The sequence below is a fragment of the Delphinapterus leucas genome, chromosome 9, assembly GCF_059928025.1.
Source record: "Delphinapterus leucas isolate spDelLeu-1000000601 "Yukka" chromosome 9, BTC_Dleu_Yukka2, whole genome shotgun sequence".
Taxonomy (NCBI): domain Eukaryota; kingdom Metazoa; phylum Chordata; class Mammalia; order Artiodactyla; family Monodontidae; genus Delphinapterus; species Delphinapterus leucas.
Window position 1 is genome coordinate 76,154,498 of NC_143137.1, and position 15,925 is coordinate 76,170,422.

General features: G+C 37.9%; 1 protein-coding gene and 1 long non-coding RNA gene across 2 annotated transcripts in view; one reads left to right on the plus strand and one right to left on the minus strand.

Annotated features, from left to right (window-relative positions):
• Positions 1–3,691, minus strand: part of DMTF1 (cyclin D binding myb like transcription factor 1) — a 44,000-nt gene extending 40,309 nt beyond the window's left edge. Inside the window, exons 1-2 of the mRNA XM_022588538.2 lie at positions 3,562–3,691; positions 1,606–1,745 (exon numbers count right to left, since the gene is read on the minus strand). The gene's annotated coding sequence lies outside the window, so the exon portion shown is untranslated. The remainder of the gene's footprint in view (positions 1–1,605; positions 1,746–3,561) is intronic.
• LOC111182278 (uncharacterized) overlaps positions 3,437–15,925 on the plus strand; it is a 96,208-nt gene continuing 83,719 nt past the window's right edge. Inside the window, exon 1 of the long non-coding RNA XR_002646707.2 lies at positions 3,437–3,899. This is a non-coding gene — a long non-coding RNA (uncharacterized LOC111182278). The remainder of the gene's footprint in view (positions 3,900–15,925) is intronic.

Consider the following 15,925-nt stretch of genomic DNA (forward strand, 5'->3'; position numbering starts at 1 on the left):
TGTTGTCTTTTACCCGGTGCATGATTTAAGAGCTATACAATGTGTATTTGGCTACATTTTAAGATTTCAGCCATTGAAAACTGAGCCCTTTAAGCAAGGCATCATCAGAAGCTCTTTAAAGGTAATACATTAGCACTATAGTTCTGATATACACTGAAGCCAATTTTTAAACCACACTTCTGCAACAGATACTAAAATACACATAGACAGTAAATAAACCTAAAGAGCATTTTTTTGCTGCCTAACACCTGATGGTCAAAAAGATTAGTTTTGACAACCGGTTACTTGGAAGAAGGGCTTGACAACACAGTGCACACAACTAAAATAACAGCTAAAAAAATGGCATAAGGTTAACACACACACACACCCCGCCAAACAAAAAGACAATTAAATTGTTCATAAAGAGCTCTCCAGTGTGCTTTTTCATGACAACTTCTTTCTGGTATTCATTGGTGGAATGGGATCTTTCTATAAACGTAAAAAAGGAGACATGATAGACAGGTTTCTTCTTTTATTTAAGTTTATCATTTACCTTTACGGAATCAAAACAAAAACAAAGCCTACTTGTGATTTCTATTACAAGCATCCTCTTCACAAAAGGAAAAAAAGTGAAGGGGAGAAATAATATGAAAGAAAATACCACATACATTTGATAACTCTGTATTTTATATTTAATGCCCTTGGCAATAGGTTTATCACTTTCTCAGGTCACTGCGTAGCATTTAAGGACAGAAAAGGCTTTGGAGCTGAATTTGCAAAGCATTTAGAAGCATACCAATTCCTAAGGAATCTTCTTATATGAGGGGAAAAAAAAAGGTGCTAAAAATGATGGTGGTAAGAAAAAACGATTAAAAAAGAAAACTCCATTTTGATGAGGCAGGTTAAATAGTGTTAAATAGACAGCCTCTATATATGATATTAAAAAACTGGAACTCTTCCTAATCTTTTCAAAGTTTTGATGTCTTTACAACAAAACACATTTCCCACCCCCCCTCAATATTTTAACATCTATGTGCCAGGCTGTATATTCCTAGGGACACTTGTTTCACATTATCTTACTCATCCTCACAAGTGTTAACTTAAGTCAGTGTTCTCAATGGAGCATGAAAACAACAACTGTTTAAAATAATGAGATGTTATTTTCAGGACATACAAGCTTATTACAACATTAATAAAAATTAGGATCTGTAGTTGTTGGAGAGATAAATAAGTGAGCAGAAAGATAAATATTATGTGGGAGAAGTAAGGACTAGTTTTGTTTTTATTTCAATATTAACTAGTAACATCTAGCTAACCTTACAAATACACTTATCTCTCCCGCTGCCTTGGGGTGAAATGAGGTAACTTTTCTACATCTTAAAAAAAGCCTGTAAAAAGAAGAGAACTTGGGAAAAAGAAAGAAAAAAAAAAAACTAAAGAAGACAACTACCTTCTTTCGGGGTACAATTTTCTACCAATAACCATTTCCCGTGACTGCTTCCCCTCAAAATACTTCTAAAACCTGAACACCCAGAGAAAAATGTTTATATAGCATATATTTATGCATGGAACTGCTCAAAGTGTGGACTTAAAGTTCTATATAAGTATGCAATGCCCAGTACTTACTGATTAACTGTTGATGAAGACAGGGCAATAGCATTTTGGCTCCACCATCTAGCTCAACTGCAATCAATTAAAGAGATTCACGGAGAATATGCAGGTTCTAGATCAGTCCCAAAAAGCATATTTTGGGGTGAGCCTATCAACTAAAATAGTAAAAAAAAAAAAAAAAAAATTAGCTTTTTTGGTGGCACATAAAGTACTTACTTAGTATATGGGAGTTAAAATAAGATTATCATAAAACATGAAATATTTTTTCTTCATAACTAACACGTAATTTTTTCCCCAGAAATGATCAGGCTAGTTTTTGTCCCTTGTGAATGAAGGGAAAAAAACTTTATTCTCACACCAAATTTTAGTCAAACAGATTGACAATTTTTGTAACGGTAAGGAACATAAACTTAATTTCTCCCTGAACCTTAACTAAGTCTCTAAATCTTAACCTAATAAATGTATCTTACCACCACTACAGCATAACAGTAAAAAGGTAAGTTTTTGGTGTATTATCAGCACGGTCTTTAAACGTTTAAATGCTGGTAAATTATTCAAATTACTAAATAAATAAATAGAAAAAAATGCAGTGACACACAAGTTATTTGAAACACAAGTTTAAGAGCAGCTCAAAGAAAAAAAATCTGAAGTAATGGAAAAATATGAAAATCCTTCCCCGAAAAATAGTTTTTCTGTCTGTAAAACTTTCAACACAATGCAAGAATGTCTTACTTGAACTGGAGCTTAAAAGCTATAAATGGTTGTCTTCGGGAAATCAAAATAAAGGTAAAATCGATAAAAGATAAAATACTTCCAAACGGTATTACTGTAAGTTTAAAATACTGAACATTAGGAAGTAATCCTACAGAATACGCTTTTTGTCAAATGTCCCAACAAGCAGCCTCACCTAGGGTCAGAAAGAAGGTGCACAACGATGAATCAAGTTACGAGAAAATAACCATTGAATGTGAATTTCCAAATTCAATCAGGGAAAGGGAGCCCTGACTTTTACATTTCACAGATTAATCACCTCTCCTTATCTACACCGAATTATTTTTATTCTAAAAACACATGCTGTACCATTCAACTGCATAGAATTGGCCACTTCTACCCTCAAACCTATGCCGCAGATTCCCTAAAGATTCTCAAAGTCTATTTTAAAGGACGAAGAAAATTAAAAATTTTTAAAACTTCCTCGGAGCTCGTCAGAATACGACAATCCCTATGTTGCAGGCTCATTTTCCTGTTCTCTGCCGGGTTAGGTCTGTCTCCCCGCACTTCAGCTCCTATCTTTCCCTTTTAAAAGAGACTCAGGCTGACAGTGATGGTTCGGCCAGCAACCCCGATCCCTTCCGCTTAGGCCATGAACAGCTGAGCGAGAGTGAACCCCAAAAAGTGGGAGAAGAGTCGAAAAGGTAAGAGGAAAAAATAGGGGGTGCGGTGGGGTGGCGCGAGACAAGCCCCAACTCTCTCGATCCCATCCAAGCTCACCTCTCCTTCACCGTACCAAATAAAAACGAAAAGGTAACAAAAACGTAAAAAAGAAACCCTACGAAAAAGCAAGGAAGGCTTCCTTACTCTCGGGGTTCCCGGGCCCGAATCTCTCGCCAATCTCCCGGCCCACCCCACCCCACCCCCAGGGGTCCCGGCGCCATTTAGCTCCTCCGAAGCCGCCGCCATTTTCCGCCCCCGCCGGATCGCTAGCTGTGCCTCGGCGGCTGCTCGCTACCCTGCTCTGCAGCCCACGCCACCGCCACAGGCCCGGCCCCGAGAGGGAGGCCCTGGCGTGAGCGTGCGGGGACTGCAGCTTCAGCGTCACGAAGGCCCAGCTCCCACCCCGCCCGCGGTGCCCGAGCGCCGGCAGCTTGCGCCGGCCGGCGAGAGCAGGCGGGCAACAAGGGGGCCGGACAGGCTCCACTGGGCGGAGCGGCCCTAGCGGCGCCTGGGACCTGAAGCTTCCATCGCACTTACTTCCTGTTTTGGGTCCGGGCACTTTGGAAGAACCAGGATGGAGGCTCCAAAAAATACCAGGATGGAGGAAGCAGCCACGGGCAAGAGTGGCTGCAGCTGGAGTGAGCGAGCGCGACAAGCCACCGGAAACGGAGCTACGGCCGCGCCCCGCCCCCAGCCCCCGCGCGCTCCCCCGCCCGGCCTCCTCTCCCTGGGGGCGGCCCCGCGCGCTGGCCGCGGCGTCACTTCCGGCCAAGTCGGAGCGCGAAAAAAGGTCCTTGGTTATTTGAGCTTTGAGACCCGTCTGAGTGGGAATTTTTCGTTGTCTGCTCTTTTCTCCTCTTCCTACAAGGAAATAGGTACTGACTGATGCCATGAACGAGGACCTTATTTCTTTGGCGCAACTGTGGTTTTCCTGGCTCGGCGACAGTTGGGCCTCGCCAGCCGACTTTCGTAATTATTCTGGGCCTCGGAGCGGAGGGAGCCTCGCGTGTGGAACTGTTAGAAAGCGGGGTCTGGGTGTGCAGACGATAACCGGGAATTGTATGTCTGGCTCTTCTGACTTGGTCTGCCTTGCCGTAGGCGCGTTAGAGGTGTTACCCGTTGGGCGTATGATGCAGTTCTTGGTGAAATGTATTCTGTGTGAATATGCTGTTCTGTAGTGCACAGTACGCCTTATAAAGCACGGCTTTTCTAAAGTGGATGCCCTTCGGCTAGCCTGGGGAGCTTTCAGGGAAGACCAATACTCGGCCCCGCCCCCAGAGAGTCTTTAAGCTTCCAGAGACTCCTGCAGAGATTTTTGTTTTGAAAGAGTCCTGAAATTTTTTTTAATTAATTTTTTTTTACTGGAGTATAGTTGATTTACAATGTTGTGTTAGTTTCTGCTGTACAGCGAGTCAGTTATACATGTACATATATCCACTCATTTTTAGAGTCTGTTCCCATATAGGTCATTACAGAGTTGGGAATAGAGTTCCTTGGGCTATACAGTAGGTTCTCGTTAGGTAGCTCTTTTATTTAAAGTAGTGTGTATATGTCAATCCCAATCTCCCAAAGAGTTACGAAGATTTTAGTGGTCGGAACTCTGTTACAACTCTTCTTAGGATTCATTTCACTTGTTTATAAAATTGATTTATTGTACGCTGCTTTTCTTTTGCTAGTGGGATGAGAGGAGTTTAGAAATTAGATTAGACAAATGTTCTTGCATCCAGCAACTATGTGTAGGCTTAACACTACATTGTCACAGTGGGAGTGTAGTGAGCATCGGTTGTAAAGGTCAAATGAAGGCCGTCAAGAGTGTGTATACTACGTCTTGAATTGGTCTTAACTAATGAAGTTGATTATGCTTAGTGATTTCTTTTCCTCTCTTTTGGCTTTAAAAAAAATGTTTTTTGCAACCCCGGTTTCTTTTGAATACAAAATGTAGTTGGAAGACTTCGTGAAAGTGACACTAATTCATTGAAGAAAGGGGAAAAAGTACACACTGAAATGGGTTTAATTAGATAAATATTTGTTTCGATTTTAAGCCAAATGTACACAGTTTTCACCAGTAGTCCACATTATCTATTCTTTGGGGTAACTGTCTCACTCATAAATGTTGCATTTCATAAAAGAGAGTGTAAAACGAAATACCATCACACACCAATTAGAAGTGCTAAAATCCCAAACGCTGACAACACCAAGGGCCCATGACGCTTTGGAGCAATAGTAACTCTCATTCATTGATAGAGGGAATGCAGAATGGTACAACCACTTTGGAAGACAGTTGGTGGTTTCTTACAGAGCTAAGCACATTCTTACCGTGTGATCCATTAATTGCTCCTTGATATTTACCCCAAATAGTTGAAACCTTACCTCCACATAAAAAGCTGCACAGAGATATTTATACCAACTTCATTGTAATTGCCAAAACTTAGAAGCGACTAAGATGTGCTTCAATAGGTAAATGGATAAACTGTGGTACATCCATACAACGGAGTATTCAGTGCTAAAAAGAATTGAGCTGTCGAGCCATGAAAAGGTATGGAGGAATCTTAAATGCATGCTACTAAGTGAAAGAAGTCTATTTGAAAAGGCTACCTACTGATTCCAACTATCTGACTTTATGGAAAGGGCAAAACTATGGAGATAGTAAAAATATCAGTAGTTGCCAGGGTTTGAGGCCAGAGGAAGAGAAATAGGTGGAGCACAGAGGACTTTTTAAGGCAGCGAAATGATTTTGTATAATGTTGTAATGGTAGATACATGGCATTATACATTTATCAAAACCCATACAATGTACAGCACAGATAGTGAGCCCTAATGTAACCCACGGACTTTGGTTGTTAATGATATATCAGTGTTGGTTCATCATTTGCAAATAAATGTACCACTCCAGTGGGGTATGTTGATAATGTTCATGTGTAGGGCAGTGACGATGTGGGAAGTCTCTGTGTCTTCCCCTCAATTTTGCTGTGAGTCTTAAACTGTCCCCCAAAATAAGGTCTATTTAAAAAAAAGAAAATATAAAAGGGCCTGGATTTGGACAAGGTTAGCTAACATTTTTTGAGTGCTTATGTGTCATTTAAATGCTTTACGTATATTAAACACATTTAATGTTCACAAGTGCCAAAGCTTCAGTATAGTTATTACAAATGATTCCCATTTTAGACAAGAACCAAAAAAGTGAAGGAATGTGTCCAAGGAAACAGCAAATAAATGGTAGAGTCAGAATGAAAGCCTCAGCTCCAGAGCCTATGCTCTGAACTACCCTTCTGCAGCTCAAAAAGCACACTTTGGCAACCGTCTTTTTATAATGAAAAATTATTACAACCAGTTTCCAGAGTCTTAACTGAACTGGAAGGAGGATACATTTGACCAATTTTCAAAAATAACTGTCAAGAGCAGCATTTTATTGCATCTAACTTTATTACCAGTTTGTGGTAATCGCTGCATCCCACTGTGGTTATGGCATATATCGTTCAGTTTTTAAATGAGTATATAAATAATAGGTAACCAACACCACGAGGCAGGAGAGTGTTGTGGTATAGATGTTGAAGTCAGACCCGAGTGTGAATCTTGACTTTATTGCTTAGCGGTGGGTATGGTACTTCGCATCTTTAAGCTTCGTTTGCTTTTGAAAAGTGGGGATGCTAAAATCTATCTCCCAGAATAATGTAGGCAACATGCTTTGCACAGAGCCTGTCATATGTAGTAAGCACTTAAATAGGGAAACTAATAAACCCGTGAACCAGAAAAGCAATTAAATTACTCAAAGTGGAGTTCTAATGATATAATAGTTACATAAGTAAAATTGTTAACATTACCATTTATGAGGAATTGGTTCTTAATTAGCTACATTTTCCACAAAGCATTACCGTGTAGTATTCTTTTTCACTGAGGCATAAGAGAGTGTTATCTAAATTATAGTTGCTACCCATTCTCTTCTGAAAAATCTTAGGTTAGTCTGCACTTTGCTGTTAATTCCCTAAAAAAAGTCAAGTGCATCCTCATAATTAATTCTTCCTTTCTGGGTGAGTTTCTTTCATAATTACCTTTTCCCAAGGTCAATTGGTGTTTACTTGGGGAAAACAAGTGTATTTTAGTATTAGTTTTAATACATAATTTTAAAAGTAAACCTATAATAGTAACACCTCTATATCTTTAACATGTATTATCAACGTAAGACTATCCAAAGTTTAAACCTAGAGCAACTTTCTGCAATTATAATTCTCGGTGTTTCCTACCTCACTACTTAGTATGTACCTAGGGAATGCATGAGATTTTTAATATTATCCTAGGATTTACCTAATTAGTAATTATTTTGTAGAAAAAAGTGAAAAATAGTTTTTTCATAAATAGAAGGTATTATAAAAGTATAGCACAGTTATGGTATTTACTGCATTTGCTAGTTATGATTAGCTCTGTTGGACTCCAGATTTTTTATAACACTTTCATGAACCTCATCAGCAATAGAATATTGATGAAATGACCTTCCTTTTTTGAAAGGTTGATATGTTAATATAAAAGTGTTTCAAGTACTGAGAGGCTGGTTTTATTGTTTAATGATTGTCTCATGTCCTGGATGTCATGATTCAGAATAAAGAGATGTTTCCAAGGACTTCTGTTCAAAGTAAATGAAAAATATAATTATTGAGTAGCCCATTTTCTTTCTACACAGTCTTTGAGTCCTATTAATACAACTGATGTGTATGCACTGGAAACCCTGCCAGAATTTCCGGCAAGCTGATGGGGATTCCTGTGCTAATAGAGGAATGAGCAAACTGTCCCTAGTTAGGCCAACACATCAGGCTCTTCCAAGTCCTCTTCTGTCTGAGATTCCTCCTCCAGGCTTTTGTCCGGGACTTACGGCACTCCATCTCATAACCCCTTTCCTGTTCTCCATTTCATGTCAGTGTCTCATCCCTACACCTCTTTTAATCTTTCAGCCTGGTTACCTCTTCACTTAATTTTCTTTTGCAGTAGAGCTTTACTGAGGCCTATTCATGGAACATTAGCAAAAATTGGTTCTTCTTCCAGTTAGGAGAATGGAGAACTAAGACTTCAGATCTTCCCAGCAAGTGAGGATGGAAGTTTTCATTCTGTCCTTGAAAATTTTGTGGGCAAAATGAAACAGAAACAGTTAAGTTACTTTACTAAAATTGGGAGAATGTTTGAACCCAGATTCAAATATCTCTTCCTTTATAGTCTGGCCTAGAAGGGAGAGGGACCATATATTGGTAAATCAACCGGTAATTGCCAGTGTGGTGAGTTCTAAACTCTGAAGGTGAACTTTACGTAGGGAGTTCAGAACTGGGTTTTCTGAGAAGACACTTGAGCAGGGACTGGAAAGGTGACAAATTACCAGAGTAGGGGGTGGGAGGTGGGAAGGCATTTGTTCAGGTAGTGTGGGAAAGAGTGTGTTTGTAGAAAGCAACTGGTCTATAATGTTTATAAAATGGTGAGAGCACAGTGCTGGTATATATTAGGCTCAGTCTCTTGCTGATGTTAACTGAGTTTAACCCCATTCCCCTAAGGCTGGACCATCTGCTGCCTCTGCCGTGTCTTATAGCTTCAGTTTGCCAGCATCTGGTACGCTACCTTAACTTAGCAGACACTTAGATGTTTGTTGAGTTCAAAGATAATTGTGTCTTAAGCCAGGAGATCAGAAACCTAGCCATTTTTATTTTTTGGCAGGAGAGCTCAGTCTTTTTTCAGATAGTGTCACTACTCGGGCAACTCTGGAATGAAACAAACAAATGTTACCTTTATTATTACTCTAGTAGAAGGAGGTTATTTTAACAAGATGGCACAAGTTTGGACTTGTTCTAAACTTTATTATCCAGATCTTGTCCATCTAGATGCAGTATTTTAAGGATAGAAGTGTTGCATTTTAACCAGCAGATGTCCTTATTCAGCAAGATTTTTTTTTTTCCTTCCCAGACCAGTATCTACAACAGTAGATGGGAATTCTGTGCCTTTAATTTGTTAGTGATAAGCTGTGGTAGACAAATGACAAGCCTCAACAATAGTAAAACCAAAGGGATTATGCTTTGAAATTCAAATGTGAAAGGCCCTCTCACATTTAATGACTTGTCATTGATTAATTCCCTTCTCTTTTATTTGATATATATCTAATTCCCTTGCCCAGAATATGCGATGACAGAGAAAGAAACAAGGAACCTGCATAACCTTTATAGCTTCCAGGAGTTTGCACATTTGTGATACACCCATTCCTTCCTTTTGTTCAGCAGACCTTCGTGAGCATGTCCTTTGTATTGAGCACTGTCCTAGGCATAGGGAATATGGTAGTGGTCAAGAGAGACAAGGGATGGAGGAGTTTACATTATAGTAGTTTTTTTCCAACGTATCTTTGTATAAAACTCTTAGTTAACTCTTGCAATTTACTAAATTATTGCAACTGCCCATGAAACTTGCTCATAATTAACAAATCAATGAGGGATTAAGACAAAATATGAATCAAATCACTTAGTATCATCAGATTGATCTAAACTGCAAATATTAGGAAAGATGGACCAATTTCTTGGTCTTGCTTAGTCAAAGCACTTTGAAACATATCTGGCAAATAGTAGGTGCTCAAAAATGTCAGATATTATTATTTGTCTTTATCCATCGTAACAAGAAATAATGAAAAGCAGGAAGAGAATTGTTGCCTTATTTGTTGAGTAGGATTTCTTAGGGCAACAATTTTATTTCAGTGAAGAGGATTGGGATATAAAAAATTCTTTAATATATTAAGATTTATATTGAAATCATAATAACTAGCAAGTAGTCTTTCTAGATATCTTTTAAACTTATTTTAAATTGTGTTTCATAGTGGCAGTCTATTGCTGAAAGGTATGGAAAGGGATATCATAAGTTCCATTGTTTTACATTTTTTGTTTCTCTGAAACTTTCTTGGAAATTGGCCTGTTTTCATGTTTCTGGGCAGTGTTTTAAGCACTAGAGAAAGTGATATGGCTTCTTACTTAAGGATGCATTGGTTAGCCTTAATATACATGCAACAGATACATACAGACACATGCAAGGTAAAGGTTTTTCTTGACCTGAAATTGTTAAGAGGTAAAATCTAAACTCAGTAGGAAACACTGTTTTTCAAGCAAGCTATTCCTCCCCCCAAATTACCTGAAATATCAACCTAGTCTTATAATACCTACCTAATTTAAGAATATCTACATTATATATATATTATATATAATATATATATATTTTAAAATTTTATTTAATTGAAGTATAGTTGATTTACAATGTTGTGTTCATTTCTGCTGTACAACAAAGTGATTGTTATACATATATATACATTCTTTTTCATATCCTTTTCCGTTATGGTTTATCACAGGATTTTGAATACAGTTCCCTGTGCTATACAGGAGGACATTGTTGTTTATCCCTCCTATATATAATAGTTTGCATCTGCTAACCCCAAACTCCCAATCCTTCCCTTCCCCACCTTCACCCCCACTTGGCAACCACTAGTCTGTTCTCTTATGTCTGTGAGTCTGTTTCTGTTTCATAAAGAATATCTATCTTATATTAAATATAACCATAGTAAATTAAATTCCAGAGCATAATACCTTTGTTATAACAACTGCACCTTAAGTGGACAGACCTGGTGAAGACATGTAATATATAATTGTTAATTGAATGAAATTGGGAATAACAGGATTAGGAAAGCAGAGTTTCTATGGGCCATCTTTCAGACTTGTGAATATTATTATTACATATAATCATATAATTGTAGCCACTGCAGCAGTATTATATTAGCAAAGCTAGGGTAAAAAAAGATATGTAACTTCAGCAGTGAGAGTATCACTAATGTTTTCTTCCTGTGTCTTTTATGTTTCTTACCAGGTTACATTTATGCTGAATTTTAGTCTGTGATGGTTCAACCTGGTGTAGCAAGACATAAGGCTATTACAGCCTTTGTTACTCCTTTCTCTATTTCCATTATAATTGGATAAGCTCATTTTTGTTGAACAAGAGCCCATTTTCACATGATACTGCAGTCTTTTCTCTCTTTTCCTTTTCCAAAGAGCCATCTGCTGTGGAATCATTCTCTGTTGAGCACACTCTTGATCTTGAGCCTGTAATAAATTTTCACAAGAGTCTCAGAGGAACCCATGCTGCTTTACCATTGTAGACCAATTGCAGGGAAATATGTGATACAACAGTGCCTCATATATAATGTTATAAATAACTGTGTTATTTGAAAAGGTCCTAGTAGGTATAGTATAAGCAGTCTGTCTCTTGCAATGCGTAAAAATGAAAATAAACCTGAAACCCTCTGCTTTTAGGCCGTTCCTACCTCTCTCGTCATCACAACTACACTTTTATAAAGTAATAAATTGAATGAAGGATTTAGAAATTAGATATTCCTAGGATAGGTGGCTTATACCTAATGGTAGGATGCAATAAGTGACCAGTGTTTTCCTACCCTTTCCATATTCATTTGGTAGGAAAATCTGATATTATCAGATATTTTATTTTTATTAAATTTAAAATAGGAATCAAAATGGTTGAATTCACTTCTTTTTATTGTTGTTTAAGCAAACAAAAGGTGAAATTCAACCCCAAGTAACTTTTTTTAAAGTCATACATTATACGCTATAGGTTTGCAATGAATGAGTCTGTCATTTCCTCAGCAACAGGCCTTCAGGGACCTCCTCAGACTCTAATAGCTATTCCTTCTACTCTGTCAACAAATGACCTTTACAGAGACTTTTAAGCATTAACTTCCTCAGCAGCCTGCTGCCCCCACCCCTGCTCCTGCTTATGTGCTCATCTGAGCTCATCCTAAACTCCTTTCCTCCAGTCCTAGAGATGTTCCTTCTCTTATTCAAAGCTAATCCCTTCTTTTTTTTTTTACATCTTTATTGGAGTATAATTGCTTTACAATGGTGTGTTAGTTTCTGCTTTATAACAAAGTGAATCAGTTATACGTATACATATGTTCCCATATCTCTTCCCTCTTGCGTCTCCCTCCCTCCCACCCTCCTTATCCCACCCCTCTAGGTGGTCACAAAGCACCGAGCTGATCTCCCTGTTCTATGCGGCTGCTTCCCCCAGCTATCTATTTTACGCTTGGTAGTGCATATATGTCCATGCCACTCTCTCACTTTGACACAGTTTACCCTTCCCCGTCCCCATATCATCAAGTCCATTCTTGAGTAGGTTTGTGTCTTTATTCCTATCTTACCCCTAGGTTCTTCATGACACTTTTTTTTTTCTTAGATTCCATATATATGTGTTAGCATAAGGTATTTGTCTTTCTCTTTCTGACTTACTTCACTCTGTATGACAGACTCTAGGTCCATCCACCTCATTACAAATAGCTCAATTTCGCTTCTTTTTATGGCTGAGTAATATTCCATTGTACATATGTGCCACATCTTCATTATCCATTCATCCAATGATGGACACTTAGGTTGTTTCCATCTCATGGCTATGGTAAATAGAGCTGCAATGAACATTTTGGTACATGACTCTTTTTGAATTATGGTTTTCTCAGGGTATATGCCCAGTAATGGGATTGCTGGGTCATATGGTAGTTCTATTTGCAGTTTTTTAAGGAACCTCCATACTGTTCTCCATAGTGGCTGTACCAATTTACATTCCCACTAGCAGTGCAAGAGTGTTCCTTTTCTCCACACCGTCTCCAGCATTTATTGTTTCTAGATTTTTTGATGATGGCCATTCTGACTGGTGTGAGATGATATCTCACTGGAGTTTTGATTTGCATTTCTCTAATGATTAATGATGTTGAGCATTCTTTCATGTGTTTGTTGGAAGTCTGTATATCTTCTTTGGAGAAATGTCTGTTTAGGTCTTCTGCCCATTTTTGGATTGGGTTGTTTGTTTTTTTGTTATTGAGCTGCATGAGCTGCTTGTAAATTTTGGAGATTAATCCTTTATCAGTTGCTTCATTTGCAAATATTTTCTCCCATTCTGAGGGTTGTCTTTTGGTCTTGTTTATGGTTTCCTTTGCTGTGCAAAAGCTTTGCAGTTTCATTAGGTCCCATTTGTTTATTTTTGTTTTTATTTCCATTTCTCTAGGAGGTGGGTCAAAAAGGATCTTGCTGTGATTTATGTCATAGAGTGTTCTCCTATGTTTTCCTCTAAGAGTTTGATAGTTTCTGGCCTTACATTTAGGTCTTTAATCCATTTTGAGCTTATTTCTGTGTATGGTGTTAGGGAGTGATCTAATCTCATACTTTTACATGTACCTGTCCAGTTTTCCCAGCACCACTTATTGAAGAGGCTGTCCTTTCTCCACTGTACATTCCTGCCTCCTTTATCAAAGATAAGGTGACCATAGGTGCGTGGGTTTATCTCTGGGCTTTCTATCCTGTTCCATTGATCTATCTTTCTGTTTTTGTGCCAGTACCATACTGTCTTGATTACTGTAGCTTTGTAGTATAGTCTGAAGTCAGGGAGTATGATTCCTCCAGCTCCGTTTTTTGTTCTCAAAATTGCTTTGGCTATTCGGGGTCTTTTGTGTTTCCATACAAATTGTGAATTTTTTGTTCTAGTTCTGTGAAAAATGCCAGTGGTAGTTTGATAGGGATTGCATTGAATCTGTAGATTGCTTTGGGTAGTAGAGTCATTTTCACAATGTTGATTCTTCCAATCCAAGAACATGGTATATCTCTCCATCTATTTGTATCATCTTTAATTTCTTTCATCAGTGTCTTATAATTTTCTGCATACAGGTCTTTTGTCTCCTTAGGTAGGTTTATTCCTAGATATTTTATTCTTTTTGTTGCAATGGTAAATGGGAGTGTTTTCCTGATTTCACTTTCAGATTTTTCATCATTAGTGTATAGGAATGCCGGAGATTTCTGTGCATTAATTTTGTATCCTGCTATTTTACCGAATTCATTGATTAGCTCTAGTAGTTTTCTGGTAGCAACTTTAGGATTCTCTATGTATAGTATCATGTCATCTGCAAACAGTGACAGCTTTACCTCTTCTTTTCCAATTTGGATTCCTTTTATTTCCTTTTCTTCTCTGATTGCTGTGGCTAAAACTTCCAAAAGTATGTTGAATAAGAGTGGTGAGGGTGGGCAACCTTGTCTTGTTACTGATATTAGTGGAAATGGTTTCAGATTTTCACCATTGAGGATGATGTTCGCTGTGGGTTGTCATATATGGCCTTTTTTATGTTGAAGAAAGTTCCCTCTATACCTACTTTCTGGAGGGTTTTTATCATAAATGGGTGTTGAATTTTGTTGAAAGCTTTCTCTGCATCTATTGAGATGACCATATGGTTTTTCTCCTTCAGTTTGTTAATATGGTGTATCACATCGATTGATTTGCGTATATTGAAAAATCCTTGCATTCCTGGAATAAACCCCACCTGTTCATGGTGTATGATCCTCTTAATGTGCTGTTGGATTCTGTTTGCTAGTATTTTGTTGAGGATTTTTGCATCTATGTTCAACAGTGATATTGGCCTATAGTATTCTTTCTTTGTGACATCTTTGTCTGGTTTTGATATCAGGGTGATGGTGGCCTCGTAGAATGAGTTTGGGAGTGTTCCTCCCTCTACTATATTTTGGAAGAGTTTGAGAAGGATAGGTGTTAGCTCTTCTCTAAATGTTTGATAGAATTCGCCTGTGAAGCCATCTGGTCCTGGGCTTTTGTTTGTTGGAAGATTTTTAATCACAGTTTCAATTTCAGTGCTTGGATTGGTCTGTTCATATTTTCTATTTCTTCCTGATTCAGTCTTGGCAGGCTGTACATTTCTAAGAATTTGTCCATTTCTTCCAGGTTGTCCATTTTATTGGCATAGAGTTGCTTGTAGTAATCTCTCATGATCTTTTGTATTTCTCCAGTGTCAGTTGTTACTTCTCCTTTTTCATTTCTAATTCTGTTGATTTGAGTCTTCTCCCTTTTTTTCTTGATGAGTCTGGCTAATGGTTTATCAATTTTGTTTATCTTCTCAAAGAACCAGCTTTTAGTTTTGTTGATCTTTGCTATCGTTTCCTTCATTTCTTTTTCATTTATTTCTGATCTGATCTTTATGATCTCTTTCCTTCTGCTAACTTTGGGGTTTTTTTGTTTTTCTTTCTCTAATTGCTTTAGGTGCAAGGTTAGGTTGTTTATTCGAGATGTTTCCTGTTTCTTAAGGTAGGATTGTATTGCTATAAACTTCCCTCTTAGAACTGCTTTTGCTGCATCCCATAGGTTTTGGGTCGTCGTGTCTCCATTATCATTTGTTTCTAGGTATTTTTTGATTTCCTCAGTGATCACTTCGTTATTAAGTAGTGTATTGTTTAGCCTCCATGTGTTTGTATTTTTTACAGATCTTTTCCTTTAATTTATATCTAGTCTCATAGAATTGTGGTTGGAAAAGATACTTGATAAAATTTCAATTTTCTTAAATTTACCAAGGCTTGATTTGTGACCCAACGTATGATCTATCCTGGAGAATGTTCCATGAGCACTTGAGAAAAATGTGCATTCTGTTGTTTTTGGATGGAATGTCCTATAAATATCAATTAAGTCCATCTTGTTTAATGTATCATTTAAAGCTTGGGTTTCCTTATTTATTTTCATTTTGGATGATCTGTCCATTGGTGAAAGTGGGGTGTTAAAGTCCCCTACTATGATTGTGTTACTGTCGATTTCCCTTTTATGGCTGTTAGTATTTGCCTTATGTATTGAGGCAATGTTGGTGCATATATAGTTGTTATATCTTCTTCTTGGATCGATCCCTTGATCATTATGTAGTGTCCTTCTTTGTCTCTTCTAATAGTCTTTATTTTAAAGTCTATTTTGTCTGATATGAGACTTGCTACTCCAGCTTTCTTTTGGTTTCCATTTGCATGGAATATCTTTTTCCATCCCCTCACTTTTAGTCTGTATGTGTTTCTAGGTCTGAAGT